General features: G+C 38.2%; 1 long non-coding RNA gene across 1 annotated transcript in view; it reads left to right on the plus strand.

Moving 5' to 3' along the window:
• LOC119254712 (uncharacterized) overlaps positions 1-13,721 on the plus strand; it is a 31,233-nt gene extending 17,512 nt beyond the window's left edge. Inside the window, exon 3 of the long non-coding RNA XR_008553517.1 lies at positions 13,620-13,721. This is a non-coding gene — a long non-coding RNA (uncharacterized LOC119254712). The remainder of the gene's footprint in view (positions 1-13,619) is intronic.
• Positions 13,722-14,302: the final 581 nt, after the last annotated feature.

Raw genomic sequence — 14,302 nt, forward strand, 5'->3', positions numbered from 1 at the left:
AAATACATAAATTGAACATTCAAATATTGTCTTACCCTGGTAACCAAGGTGAAGGTGATGGTTCACACTGAGTAAACTAGACACTCCTGCCTAAAATATTAAATCTTGACTGAGGAGACTGTGCACGCAGGGAAGTGTGTCTCTAACTCGCCATTTTAGAACAGGGGTCTTCCTTCAATAAAGACTGCTTGAAACCAGGAGAAGGCTCCCCACACATCCAGAGGTGAGCTGGAAAGCACACTCATGCCAGGTCCCTTCTGGCCAGCAGTCTGAGCCCAGAGAGGGAGCAGGCATCCAAGGCCTGGGCAGACCACGTGTACAGGAAAGTACGTCTCTGACTTGCCATTTTAGAACAGGGACCTTCCTTCAATAAAGACTGCTTGAAACCAGGAGAAGTTTCCCTGCACATCCAGAGGTGAGCTGAAGGCCCCCACAAACCTGGTCCCACCTGGCAGGGAGTTGGAGCCCAGAGGGGGATCCAGTAATCTGGGGCCTAGAATGCAATCCAGCCGTGCCACCTCCAGGGAAGTCTGTGGGACTTCAAGACACACCTTTGGAATTAAACAAACACAGAAAGAGGAGATATTCTGTGACAGAGACCATTAATATACTCAAAGTACCACTGTCTCACTGGACTTCTGGCATAACAGTATTTGACTTGATTGGACCACCAGTTTCCAAAATCCCAGAAAGTGCACACCAAAAGGATGCCAGCCAGTACCAGCAACAGTGTCCCAATGCATAGGGCAAATTAGAAAACAGGTATCAGGGAGAAGAAAAACTACATGCAACCTAGCAACTCCTCAGGAAAAAGACACACCATATAAAGAAAACCACCCACCAGATTGCAACGACAGTGACTTGGAAGAACTTCTGAGCCTTCCAGAAAGAGAATTTAAAATTGCCGTGATGAAAAAACTGACAGAACTCATTAAGGAAAACAACGCTCAAAAAATGAAATTGAGTCCTTAAAGAGGGAAATGAAGGAAATGCAGCAGATCAACGGATTAACAAAAGAGTGATGACAGAATAGAGGAAATGGAAGTGTAACAGGGTGGTCCCCAGGAAAGGGCGAAGTTCCAGATTCCGTGCCCCACCCAAGGGAGGGTGGAGCTGAGCAGGGAGAGAAGAAGCTACAGAAGAGACTGAGGAAGGAAGGAAGCAGGATGGAGCCAGAAGGAGACCTGGAGGAGGTGCATGGAGCCTAGAGACATTTGAAGAAACTGCACTTGTCTCTTGGTTGTGGACTGGGGTGAGACCCATGGGGAGGTGACAATGGCAGCTTTTATCTTGATGTTGATTTTGCTCTTTTCCTTCCGGGCTTGTCTGGTTGTTTCTGACCATTTTCTGTGGGTCCCCACTGGAAGGTGCTTTAGACTTGTGGCAGGCTTTGGGGCCTTTCTCTGGGCCAATCCCATTTGGATGGAGTTTTACCCACGAGGGGACGGGTAACTTTGGGGCTTAATTTAGAAACTAGATTCTTTGCCTTTCCTGTATTGTTTCCTAGTTTTATTAAAGTTCCTTCCCATTAAAGTCTCATATGTTTTGTGTTGATGCGGCAGATGGCAGAACCCATTTAGAATAGGCAGGTTTGCGGGGTTTGGGCTGCCCATCTCCCTGTCCTATAACAGAAGAATGAATAAGCACTCTCGAAGTCACAGAAATAAAAAGAACCAAAAGAGAAAAGTAAAGAGAAATACGAATGAAAAAGACTGAAGAAAGATGTCGGGAACTATCTGACTCCAGAGGAAAGGAAATATAAGAGTTATAGGAATCGCAAAAGGAGAGGAGAGAGACCTAGGAACAGAGAAAATTTTCAAGGAAATAATTGAAGAGAACTTCCCAAATGTGAATAAGGAGTTAAAACTTGACATACAAGAAGCAAGAAGAACACCAAACTTCCATGATGAAAGGAAAAACACAGCAAGACACATAATAATAGAGCTCCCAAGAATCCAAGACAAGGAAAAATTAATGAAGCTGACAAGAGGGAAGAAACAGATAACATCCAAAGGAAAACCAATCAGACTGACATCAGACTTATCCAAAGAAACACTATGGACAAGGAGAGAGTGGAGGGACATAGTCAACAGACTCCAAGACAACAAATGCCAACCAAGAATACTCTATCCTGCAAAACCATCCTTCCTCTATGAAGAAAGAATAAGAACTTTCCCAGACAAACAGAAACTCTGGAAATTCATTACAAATAAACCCCCACTCCAAAAAATACTACAAGGAGTCCTAAAGCCAGAACCAACAGAGGGATGAATAACAATGAAAGAAGGCCCAAAAAAATGTTATTAAAAGAATAAATAAATAAATTGAGAGAAAAGACCAACACAATGGCAAATACAGATGCTAACATGTCAATATTAACTCTAAATGTAAATAGACTAAACTCTTCAATAAAAGGACACAGAGTCGCAGGCTGTGTTAAGAAACAAAACCCAACATTTTGCTGTCTCCAAGAAACACATTTAACTACAAAAGATAAAAATAGACTCAAAGTTAAAGGATGAAAAACAATCCTACAAGCAAGTGGACCAAAAAAACAGGCAGGAACAGCTGTACTGTTATCAGATAAAACACATTGCAAACTAAAAAAGGTAAAAAGAGATCCCAACGGTCACTACATTATGATCAAGGGGACAATACTTCATGAAGACATAACACTCATTAACATATACTCACCAAATGAATGAGAACCAAAATATATTAAACAATTATTATCATCTCTGAAAACAGACATCAGAAAAAAACATGTATGTGGTAGGAGACTTCAACACACTACTATCAGCAATGGATAGATCAATGAGACAAAAAATAAGTAAGGACACTAAAGCTCTAAAGAAGGATCTAGAGCTCATGGGCTTAACAGACATCTATAGAACAGTAAACCCAAAAAAATTCTGAATACACATTTTTCTCAATTGCACACAGATCATTCTCCAGGAATGATCACATGCTGGGACACAAGACAAACATCAGCAGATACACCAAGATTTAAATCATACCAACCATCTTCTCTGACCATGAAGACATCAAACTAGAAATAAACCATAAAAAGAAAGCAAGGAACTTTCCTACCTCATGGAGACTGAAACCCACACTACTGGAAGACCACTGGACTAATGAGGAGATCAAAGAAGAAATTAAAAAATTCTTTGAATTGAATGAAAAGGAGGACACCAATTTCCAAAATGTATGGGACACAGCAAAAGCAGTAACAAGAGGAAAATATATAGCAATAGAAGCTCACATCAAGAAACAAGAAAGAACTCAAACAAACAACCTAAACTCAAAGCTCAAAGAAATGGAAAAAGAACAACAACAACAAAAAAAAAAATCAGCAGAAGAAAAGAAATAATAAAAATCAAATCAGAAATAAATGAAATCAAAACTAAAAAAAAAAAAAAATCAAAAAAATCAATGAAACCAAAAGCTAGTTCTTTGAAAAAATAAATAAAATAGACAAGCCCCTAGCCAAGCTCACAAAGGAAAAATGGGAGAAAGCACAAATAAATAGGATAACAAATGGAAGAGGAGAAATCACAACAGACACAGCAGAAATCAAAAGACTAATCAGAAACTACTATGAACAGTTATATGCAAACAAGTTCAACGATCTAGAGGAGATAGACAAATTCCTACAACTCTACAATCACCCAAAGCTAGATAAAGAAGAAATAGAACACCTAAACAGACCAATTACAAGCAGCGAAATTGAAATGGTAATCAAAAACCTCCCCAAAAACAAAAGCCCAGGACATGATGGATTTACAAATGAATTCTACCAAATGTTCAGAAACGAATTAGTGCCTATCCTTTACTAACTCTTCCAAAAAATTGAGAAGCAAGGCATAATACCAAACACGTTCTATGAAGCCAACATTACTCTAATACCAAAACCGAACAAGGACAACACAAAAAAAGGAAAACTACAGGTCACTCTCCCTAATGAACACTGATGCAAAAATCCTCAATAAAAATTTAGCTATCAGAATCCAACAATGTATCCATAAGAAAATTCACCACAACCAAGTAGGATTCATGCCAGGGACACAAAGATGGTTCAACATCCGAAAATCAATCAACATTATCCAACACATCAACAAAAAGAAATATAAAAACCATATGATAATATCAATAGATGCTGAGAAAGCTTTCAACAAAGTACACCACCCATTTATGATAAAGGCCCTTGAAATTCTCTGGATACAAGGAACATACCTCAACATCATAAAGACCATATATGGCAAGCCCATAGCCAGTATCATTCTCAATGGCGAAAAGCTGAAAGTACTTCCATTACGATCTGGAACAAGACAAGGATGTCCACTCTCACCACTGCTTTTCAATACAATACTGGAAGTGCTAGCCAGAGCGATAAGACAAGAGAAAGACATACAAGGAATCCAAATAGGCAAGGAAGAAGTTAAACTATCACTATTTGCAGATGATATTATAATATACATAGAGAACCCCAAAAACTCCACAGAAAAAACTAATCAAACTAATCAATCAGTTTAGTAAAGTGGCAGGACACACAATCAACATGCAACCATCAGTAGCCTTCCTATACACAAACAATAAATCTGAAGAAGAAGAAATAAAAAAAAATCCCTTTTATTATTGAAACAAAAAAAAAAAATCAAATACTTGGGAATAAATCTAACAAAAGAGGTAAAGGACCTTTACAAAGAAAACTATAAAACACTGTTAAAAGAAATAGAAGACACAAAGAAATGGAAAGACATCCCCTGCTCATGGATTGGAAGAATTAACATTATTAAAATGGCCATCATACCAAAAGCAATTTACAAATTCAATGCTATTCCAATAACAATTTCAATGACATTCTTCAAAGAAATAAAACAATTATTGATGAAATTCATATGGAATCACCAAAAACCCCAAATAGCCAAAACTCTCCTGAAAAAAAAAAAAAAAAGAAGGGAATGGAGGCATCCCACTCCCAGTCTTCAAACTATACTACAATGCAATAATCATCAAAACTGCATGGTATTAGCGCAAGAACAGACACACCAACCAATGGAACTGAATAGAAATCCAGAAATAAACCCACAGATTTATGGTCAACTAATCTTTGACTAAGGCGCAAAGAATATGCACTGGAGCAAAGAAAGTTTGTTCAATAAGTGGTGCTGGGAAAACTGAGTCATTACATGCAAAAGGATGAAGTTTGAGTACTACCTCACACCGTGCACAAAAACCAACTCAAAATGGATTAAAGAACTAGATATAAGACCTGAAACCATAAAATACATAGAAGGAAATATAGGTGAAACACTACATGACATGCACCTCAAAGACATCTTTACAGAGGCATCACCTAAAGCTGTGAAAGTGAAGGCAAAGATCAACAGCTGGGATTACATCAAATTAAAGAGCTTCTGCACAGCAAAAGAGACAAGAACCAAAATAAAGAGAAACCCCACCAACTGGGAGAAAATTTTTGCACACAACACTAATGATAAAGGACTGATCACAAAAATCTGCAAAGAGCTGATGAGACTCAACAAAAACAAAGAAAATTATCCAGTCAAAAAATGGGCAGAAGAGGGCCTCCCTGGTGGCGCAACGGTTGAGTGCTGGGTTGCGAAGCTGCCTGCAGCCTCTGCAGCGCCGGTTCGCTCCCCGGCTGATCCCCAGCCACTGGAGGAAGGTCCCGCATGGCGCGCAGACCTCTCCTGCTGCCTACTGCTCCCCTCAGCAGTGTACTTCGGTCCTTCTGCCTGCTCTGCTCCCTGCTCTGGCTCTGGTGAATTCTCTCACCCTCCCGCGCTTCTGACTGTACCCAGTGCTTGTATAAATAAATAAACAAACATATAAATAAATAAATAAACCAATAAATAAATAAATCTTTTAAAAAAAATTGGGCAGAAGAGCTGAAAAGAAACTTCTCCAAAGAGGAAATGCAAATTGGCAACAGGCATATGAAAAAATGTTCAATATCACTTGTAATCAGGGAAATGCAAATCAAAACTACAATGAGATACCATCTCACACCAGTGAGAATGGCACATATTTAAAAAAAAAAAACTAGCAACAGCAAATGTTGGCGAGGATTTGGAGAGAAAGGAACTCTTCTGCATTGCTGGTGGGAGTGCAGACTGGTCCAACCACTATGGAGAGCTGTGTGGAGGTTTCTTGACCTACTAAACATAGAGCTTCCATATGATCCAGCAATTCCACTCCTAGGTATTTACCCAAATGACACAGAAACATTAATTCCAAAGGGCACCTGCATCCCTACATTTATAACAGCACTATTTACAATAGCTGTGCTATGGAACAACCCAAATGCCCAAAAATAGATGACTGGATCAAGAAGATGTGGTACATAGACACAATGGAATATTACTCAGCAATCAAAAAAAATAAACACATACAGTTTGCAGCAACATGGATGGAGCTAGAAGAGATCAAGCTCAGTGAAATAAGTCAGAAAGTAAAGGAAAAATACTGGATGGTCTCACTCATAGCAGTAATTTAGAAAACCTAAATAAGGAACCAGGAAAAACACTAATTAATACAAAGTCAAAATCAAAATCAACAATCAATTATAAACCAGAATCACAGTGGGCAGGGGAGGTGTGGGGAGAGGAGGGACTAGGGTCAAAATAAGGGGTCGGGGTGCAATTGTACGGGGAATATAACCAAAATGAAAGTGCATACATTGTGCAAAAATGAAAAATGATGTAAGAATTATATAAAATAAAATACTAAAATAAATCTTGATTGAGGTGAATATAAATGGATGAATATTTATTTTTTTAAGGATTTATTTATTTATTTATACAAGCACTGGGTACAGTCAGAAATGCAGGAGGGTAAGAGGATTCACCAGAGCCAGAGCGGGGAGCAGAACAGGCAGACAGAGGAAGTACACTGCTGAGGGGAGCAGCGGGCGGCAGGAGAGGTCTGCGTGCCATGTGGGACCCTTGCCAGCAGCCAGGAATCCAACCTGCGCTGCAGAGGCTGTGGGCAGCTTCTCAGCCCAGCGTTCAACTGCTGTGCCACGAGGGAGGCCCGAATATTTCTATTTTTATTTATTAAGTTGGGAGAAATTTACATGCAAAAACAACATAATGGCCAGATTGCTCTTCATCAAAGTTGATATTCTTTTTCTGGATTTTCTAAAGCTACTTTGATTCTCATAGGTTTGCCCAGTCTGATCCTTCAGCCACTTAGCAAGTCAATAAAACTGCATAATGCTTTGAAAACTTTCTATGGCACTTAAGAAGTCAGAGTCAATCTTTGTGACTTGCAACTGAATATACACTAATGGATTTAGCAAATATTAAAATCACAGTGTAAAAACAGGTATCCACTGCCATGGATATAAAATTAATTTCAACAATTGTAGAAATAAGGAGAGGTATAAGTGAGGCACACTTCTAAGTAATAACCCATCATAATTGCTAATGTTACAACTGAATTTATGAGCTAATAATTTATGAGCTATAAATGGCTAAGGTATTTGTCTTCACAAAGCAAGATTTACACTATAAACATATTCTCAAACATCCTGGACACTTAAGATATTTCCCCTTGGTATCATCTTAGGTCATTGGCATATTTGTATATTACCAAATTTATGTATTAAGCAAGAGTGCATTAGTTTTGGTCTAATGAAATATAAATAATCATAGTTGTGGAGACAAGTGCGCCACAGGGAAGCCCCAAACTAAAAGCCTTCTGCACAGTGAAAGAAACCATCACTAAAACAGAAAGACTCTCTCAGTTCCTTCTTTCTCATTATCCCCTACTGCCTCCAGTCTTCTGGCCATCTGGGCAGGTGCAAAGTCTTCAGTTTGTGAAATAATGGAAACCTAAAGGTCTTGGATAGAAAACCTAAGGACTACTGACGGCTTCTTAAATGATAGGGTTTAAAGCTGATCTATTAAGTTAATAGGAAACTTTCTATTACAACCCATATAAACTAAAAATGAAAACATAGAAGTGCTTATTACAAACGCTGGAGCAAAAAGACCTAGAAGGAAGTGGCAAACCCACAGAATGATAGACTATGCCTGAGGAGTATTTTAAGGTAACAGTATATCCATGCTTGCTGATTTAGGAAAAACTACAAAAGCTATAAAACAGGAACACAGTTAAAAAATGGTAACTGATGGGTCTCAGAAAAGTACTATATCATACTTTAAAAATCCAATAGAGGCCTAACAAGCAGAGAAATGCAAGTAATGGAGAGACTTAATGAACTTGAAAGGAGGGCCTCCCCTGTGGCACAGCAATTGAACGCTGGGCTGTGAAGCTGCCCGCAGCCTCTGCAGACCTGGTTCGATCCCCAGCCACTGGCGAGAGTCCCACATGGCACGCGGACCTCTCCTACCCCACCTGCTGCTCCCCTCAGCAGTGTGTTTTGTCAGTCTGCCTGTTCGTTCCCCGCTCTGGCTCTGGTGGATTCTCTCACCCTCCCTCACTTCTGAACTGTACCTGGCGCTTGTATAAATAAATAAATGAATCTATTTATTTATTTATTTGTTTGTTTATTTATTTATACAAGCACTGGGTACAGTCAGAAGTGCCGGAGGGTGAGAGAATTCACCAGAGCCAGAGCGGGGAGCAGAGCAGGCAGAAGGACCGAAATACACTGCTGAGGGGAGCAGCGGGCGGCAGGAGAGGTCTGCGCGCCATGTGGGACCCTCCTCCAGTGGCTGGGGAGCAGCCGGGGATAGAACCGGCGCTGCAGAGGCTGCGGGCAGCTTCGCAAGCCAGTGCTCAACCGCTGCACCACCGGGGAGGCCCAATAAATGAATTTTAATAAAAGAAAAAAAAGCTAGAAGACAATCCTACAAGCAAATGACAGTCAAAAACTTAGGAACAGCTACATTATATCAGATAAAATTGATTTGCAAGGAAAAGTAATGAGAGATAGACATGGACATTGATTTATGATAAAGGGCTTAATGCAACTAAAAGAAATAGCACTTATAAATATGTATGTACCAAGTGATAGAGCACCTATCCATACAAGTTGAATATTAAAAGCACTAATACATATATCGACAACAACAAAATATTACTAGATAATTTTTTTTAATATTTCTCTTAAAACTATGGACATTTCAACAAGACAGATTTAATAAGGATAATAGATTCACATGAAGATTTGGATTAAATGGGCTTAAAAGATATCTAGTGAATATTCCACCCCAATATCACTGCATACAGATTCTTATAAAGTGCACAAGAAATATTTTCAAGAACAGACACAAGACAATTGGTAATAAAACTATAAAGATTGAATTATATCCAATATTATTTCTCACCATAATGCCAGAAAGCTAGAAATCAACCACAAAAACAACAGGAAAAACTACAAATACATGGAGAGTAAACAATACGCTGTTTAGTAGCCAGTGGATTAAAAAAAATAAAGCAAAAATTTAAAAAATGCATTGTAACTAGTGAAACTCAGATTTAAGCTATCAGAATTTATGGAATGCAGCAAAACCTGCCTTAAGAGGGAAGATAATTGCAATATAGGCTCACACTAAGATAAACAAAAATCTCGGATAAAAATATTATACCTAAAATAACATGGAAAAGAGGAAGAAGCAAGACCTAACATTATAGAAGAAAGGAAATAATAAAATTAAGAGCAAAAAACAAGTGAAATAGAAATACCATAAAAAGATCAATGTAACTGTGTTGGTTTTTCAAGAAGATATATAAAATTTATAAACTTCTAGCTAAACTAATAAAGATCAGAATATCAAAAAAAATTAATGAACAGAATTAGAAATGGGGAATTTGCAACATATGTCACAGAAATTCAAAACATCATAAGATATTACTATGTACTTCAGCAAATTCAATGACCTTTAAAATTGCTAAATTTCTGGAACAATATGATTTACCAAGACTAAACCAAGAACAAAGAGAATAGTTGAATGAACTGATTACAATAATGGAAATTGAAATGGCAAGCATCTTAAAAAAAACAAAAACAAAAAACAAACTCTAGGGCCACATGGCTTTACAAAGAGAATTCTATCAAGATTCTATCAAGTTTTTAAAGAAGAATTTATATCCATCTTGCTCATTTTATTAAATCCAAGAGGGAATGATCCCTAATATATTTTATGATGCAACATTACCTTAATACCAAATCCAAAGACAGAACAAGAAAAGAAAACTATACACCAATATCCCTGAGGAATATTGTTGCAAAATTTTCAACAAAATACTAGAAAATCAAATATAGAAATACATGACAAATATCATGCATAATGTTCAAGTGAGATTTATTCCAGGGATGCAAGGATAATTTAACATATATATATCAATGTAATACAGTATATAAACTACAGGAAATAAAAGAAATGCATGTTGAAAACTAAGAAATGAAACTTTCATTATTCCTAGAAAATATGATAATATATCGAGAAAACACTATCTACAATACCAACAAGCTGTTAGAAACAATAAAAGAACATAGCAAAGCAGTAGGTTATGAAATCAACATGTAACAGGGTGGTCCCCAGGAAAGGGGGAGGTTCCCTGCCCCACCCAAGGGAGGGTGGAGCTGAGCAGGAAGGGGAGAAGCGGCAAAAGAGACTGAGGAAGGAAGCAGGATGGAGCCAGGAGACCTGGAGGAGGCGCATGGAGCCTAGAGACATGTGAAGAAACAGCTTGTCTTTTTGGTCGTGGACTGGGTGACACAGATGTGGGTGAGACCCGTGGAGAGGTGACAATGGCAGCTTTTATCTTGATGTTGATTTTGCTCTTTTCCTTCCGGGCTTGTCCGGTTGTTTGTGACCCTTTTCTGTGGGTCCCCACTGGAAGATGCTTTAGACGTGTGGCAGGCTTTGGGGCCTTGCTCTGCGTCATTCCCATATGGATGGACTTTTACTCACGAGGGGACGGGTAACTTTGGATGCTTCATTTAGAAACTAGACTCTTTGCCTTACCTGCATTGTTTCCTAGTTTTATTAAAGTTCCTTCCCATTAAAGTCTCATATGTTTTGTGTTGATGCGGCGGATGGCAGAACCCATTTAGAATAGGCAGGTTTGCAGGGTTTGGGCTGCCCCTCTCCCTGTCCTATAACAAACATACAAGAATCTGTTGCATTTTTACATAAAATGAATGAGAAAAAAGCAATTAAGAAAATAATTCCATTCAGAATTCCATCACAAAGAATCAAATAACTAGGTATTATCCTTACTGAGGGGGCAAAGGATTTACACAAAAAAAAGCTACATGACTCTACTAAAGGGAGGAAGGGAGGAGCACAGGGAACTGAGGTGATGGTGCACAGATGCATTGATGAAAGAAATTCTATGGGGACTACACCTGAGGGTATGGCAGGAAGCAAATGTTGTTTAAAAATGAACATTGATGTTGATTTTTACTTTATTATAATTAGTCTTTTTCCTGGTCCCTTATTTAGGTTTTCTAAATTCCTGCTATGAGTGAGACCATCTTGTATTTTTCTCTTTCTTTCTGGCTTATTTCACTGAGCATGATCCCTTCCAGCTCCATCCATGTTGCTGCAAATTGCATGAGTTTATCTTTTGGATTGTTAAGTAATATCCCATTGTGTTTATGTACCACATCTTCTTGATCCAGCACCTATAAACCAGAGACAACATACGTGGTGGAGAGGGGGAGAAGAGGAAGTATTAGGGTCAAAATAAGGGGAGGTGGGAATTGTATGGGGATTATAACCAAGATGAAAATGCATACATTGTGCAAAAATGAAAAATGATGTAAAAATATACATAATTTAATTTTAAAAAATGAATACTGATGTAAAATAAATTTAAAAAATTATATTGAGCAAGAAATAAAGCGCTAAAGAGACATTTCATTCTCCTGGATAGGGAAAATATAACCAAAATAAGCATTCCATCAGAAGTAATACATAGATTTAATGCAATCCCAATTGAAATATCAATATATTTTTTCTCAATTTTTATTTCAATATTTGCTCTTCCATATATGTACATATCATCAGCGCCAATACCTCATCTACCTCCCTCCTATGTTGCCTGTGGCAATCACCATATTCTTTCAATGAGTTCAAGTTTATTCCTACTATGACTGGATATGTTTTTTGGTTATTTATAGTGTACCGATGAATGAATCCACCCAATATCTATTTTTCACTTTTTGATTTATTTTACTTAACATAATCACCTTGAGATCCATTTATTTTTTCCCAATTGCCAATATTTCATCTTTTTGTTTTCACAGCTGTTTCTGTGACAAAAATATATTCCACAATTTCTTTATCCATTCATCTGTTGAAGGGAATTTAGGTTGATTCTATGACTTGGTAATTGTGGAGAGTGCACTATGTACATGGGCATAGACATATTTTTCATATTAGAGTTTTCACATTATTTGGATAAATTACTCAAAGATGTATTGCCAGACTGTACAGGATTTCCATTTTTATTTTTTTAAAGAAATAGTCATGCCAGGGCCTCCCCGGTGGCGCAGTGGTTGAGCGCTGGGTTGCGAAGCTGCTCTTGTTGTTTATATACTGTATTACATTGATATATATATATATACATATATATATATATATATATGTTAAATTATCCTTGCATCCCTGGAATAAATCTCACTTGAACATTATGCATGATGTTTGTCATGTATTTCTAAATTTGATTTTCTAGTATTATGTTGAAAATTTTGCAACAATATTCCTCAGGGATATTGGTGTATAGCCGGTTCAATCCCCAGCTGCTCCCCGGCCACCGGAGGAGGGTCCTGCATGGTGCACAGACCTCTCCTGCCGCCCGCTGCTCCCCTCAGCAGTGTACTTTGGTCCTTCTGCCTGCTCTGCTCCCCGCTCTGGCTCTGGTGAATTCTCTCACCCTCCCGTGCTTCTGACTGTACCCAGTGCTTGTATAAATAAATAAATAAATCTTAAAAAAAAAAGAGTTAAAAAAAAAAGAAAAAAAGAAATAGTCATGCCAGTTTCTCAAGGACCGTGCCAATGTGCATGCACACAAACAATGAATAAGAGTTCCCTTTCACTACAACCTCAGCGTTTGTTGATTCCATTCATTTTTATATGGGTACAGGTGAGAGGTATCTCAAGGTATTTTTTTTTTTTACAGATTAATTTATTTATGCATACAAAACCTGTGATACAGGCCAGAGGTGGGGGGGGGTGAGAGGACTCACTAGAGACAGAGTGGGAGCAGAACAGGAGGATTGATTGAAATACACTGCTGAGGGGAGCAGCGGACGTGTCAGGAGAGGTCTGCTGTGCCATGTAGGTAGCTCCGTGCCTGGAGATTGAACTTGTGTTGCGGTGGCTGGCTGGGGATAGCTTCACAGGTTGCGTCTTAACCCCTTGTGCCAACAAGGAGGCCCTCAAGGTGGTCTTGAAGTGCATTTCTCTTATAATAAAAGGTGTTGAACAATTTTTCATATGTCTGTAGTCCATCTGAATGTCTTATTTATAAAAACATCTATTTAGGTCCTTTGCCATTTTTTTTTAAGTTGGATTGTTTGGTTTTTGTTGCTGGATTGTATAAGAACAGTGCAAATTTTAGAGATTAGCCCACTTGTCAGTTGTGTGTTGTGAAAATATTTTTCCTTCCTATAGGCTGTTTTTAGGTTGGCTTAATGCTTCTGCGAGAATGATACATGTCAAAAGACCACCGATAGCAAGCTCTGGAGAGGACTAAGAAAGAGGAGCCATAATACACTATTGGTGTGAATTTAAACTGGTTTAGCCGTTTTCTTTTCCTTTTATTTTGGTTGTATGTATATACATTTGCTGAGGTAAGAAATTGCTGACTGGAAACCTATACAGTGTTGCAAACTTATGTTACCTCAATACAATAAATGAATGAATAAGCAATTGAATAAGTAGAAATATGATAAATTAGATGAAAATACCTCCACAGTACTCAAATTTAGGGGAAAATGTTGTATTATGGAATTTAGAACTAAAAGAGGTCTTAGCACTCTCCTAGTCTAAGTCAGTTAAATACAAAAACTAGGCAAAACTGAAGCTCAAGATGATTAAATGAGTTGCATGTATTCATGCTGCTGGAAGTGGGAGAGGCAGTGGTATTTTGCTGGATGTTGCTAGAACAGTGTAAATTATCACCCTCTGTGTGACACAATGTGGTTTATATAGAAATCTATAAGTTCAGGTTTCTTTTTTTTTAAGATTTATTTATTTTTATACAAGAACCTGGGTACAGGCCAGATGCGTGGGAGGGTGAGAGGATTCACCAGAGACAGAGTGGGGAACAGAACAGGCAGACTGAGGAAACACAC

The sequence above is a fragment of the Talpa occidentalis genome, unplaced genomic scaffold (genome assembly GCF_014898055.3).
Source record: "Talpa occidentalis isolate TD23 unplaced genomic scaffold, MPIMG_talOcc4v2.1 talOcc4.3, whole genome shotgun sequence".
NCBI lineage: Eukaryota > Metazoa > Chordata > Mammalia > Eulipotyphla > Talpidae > Talpa > Talpa occidentalis.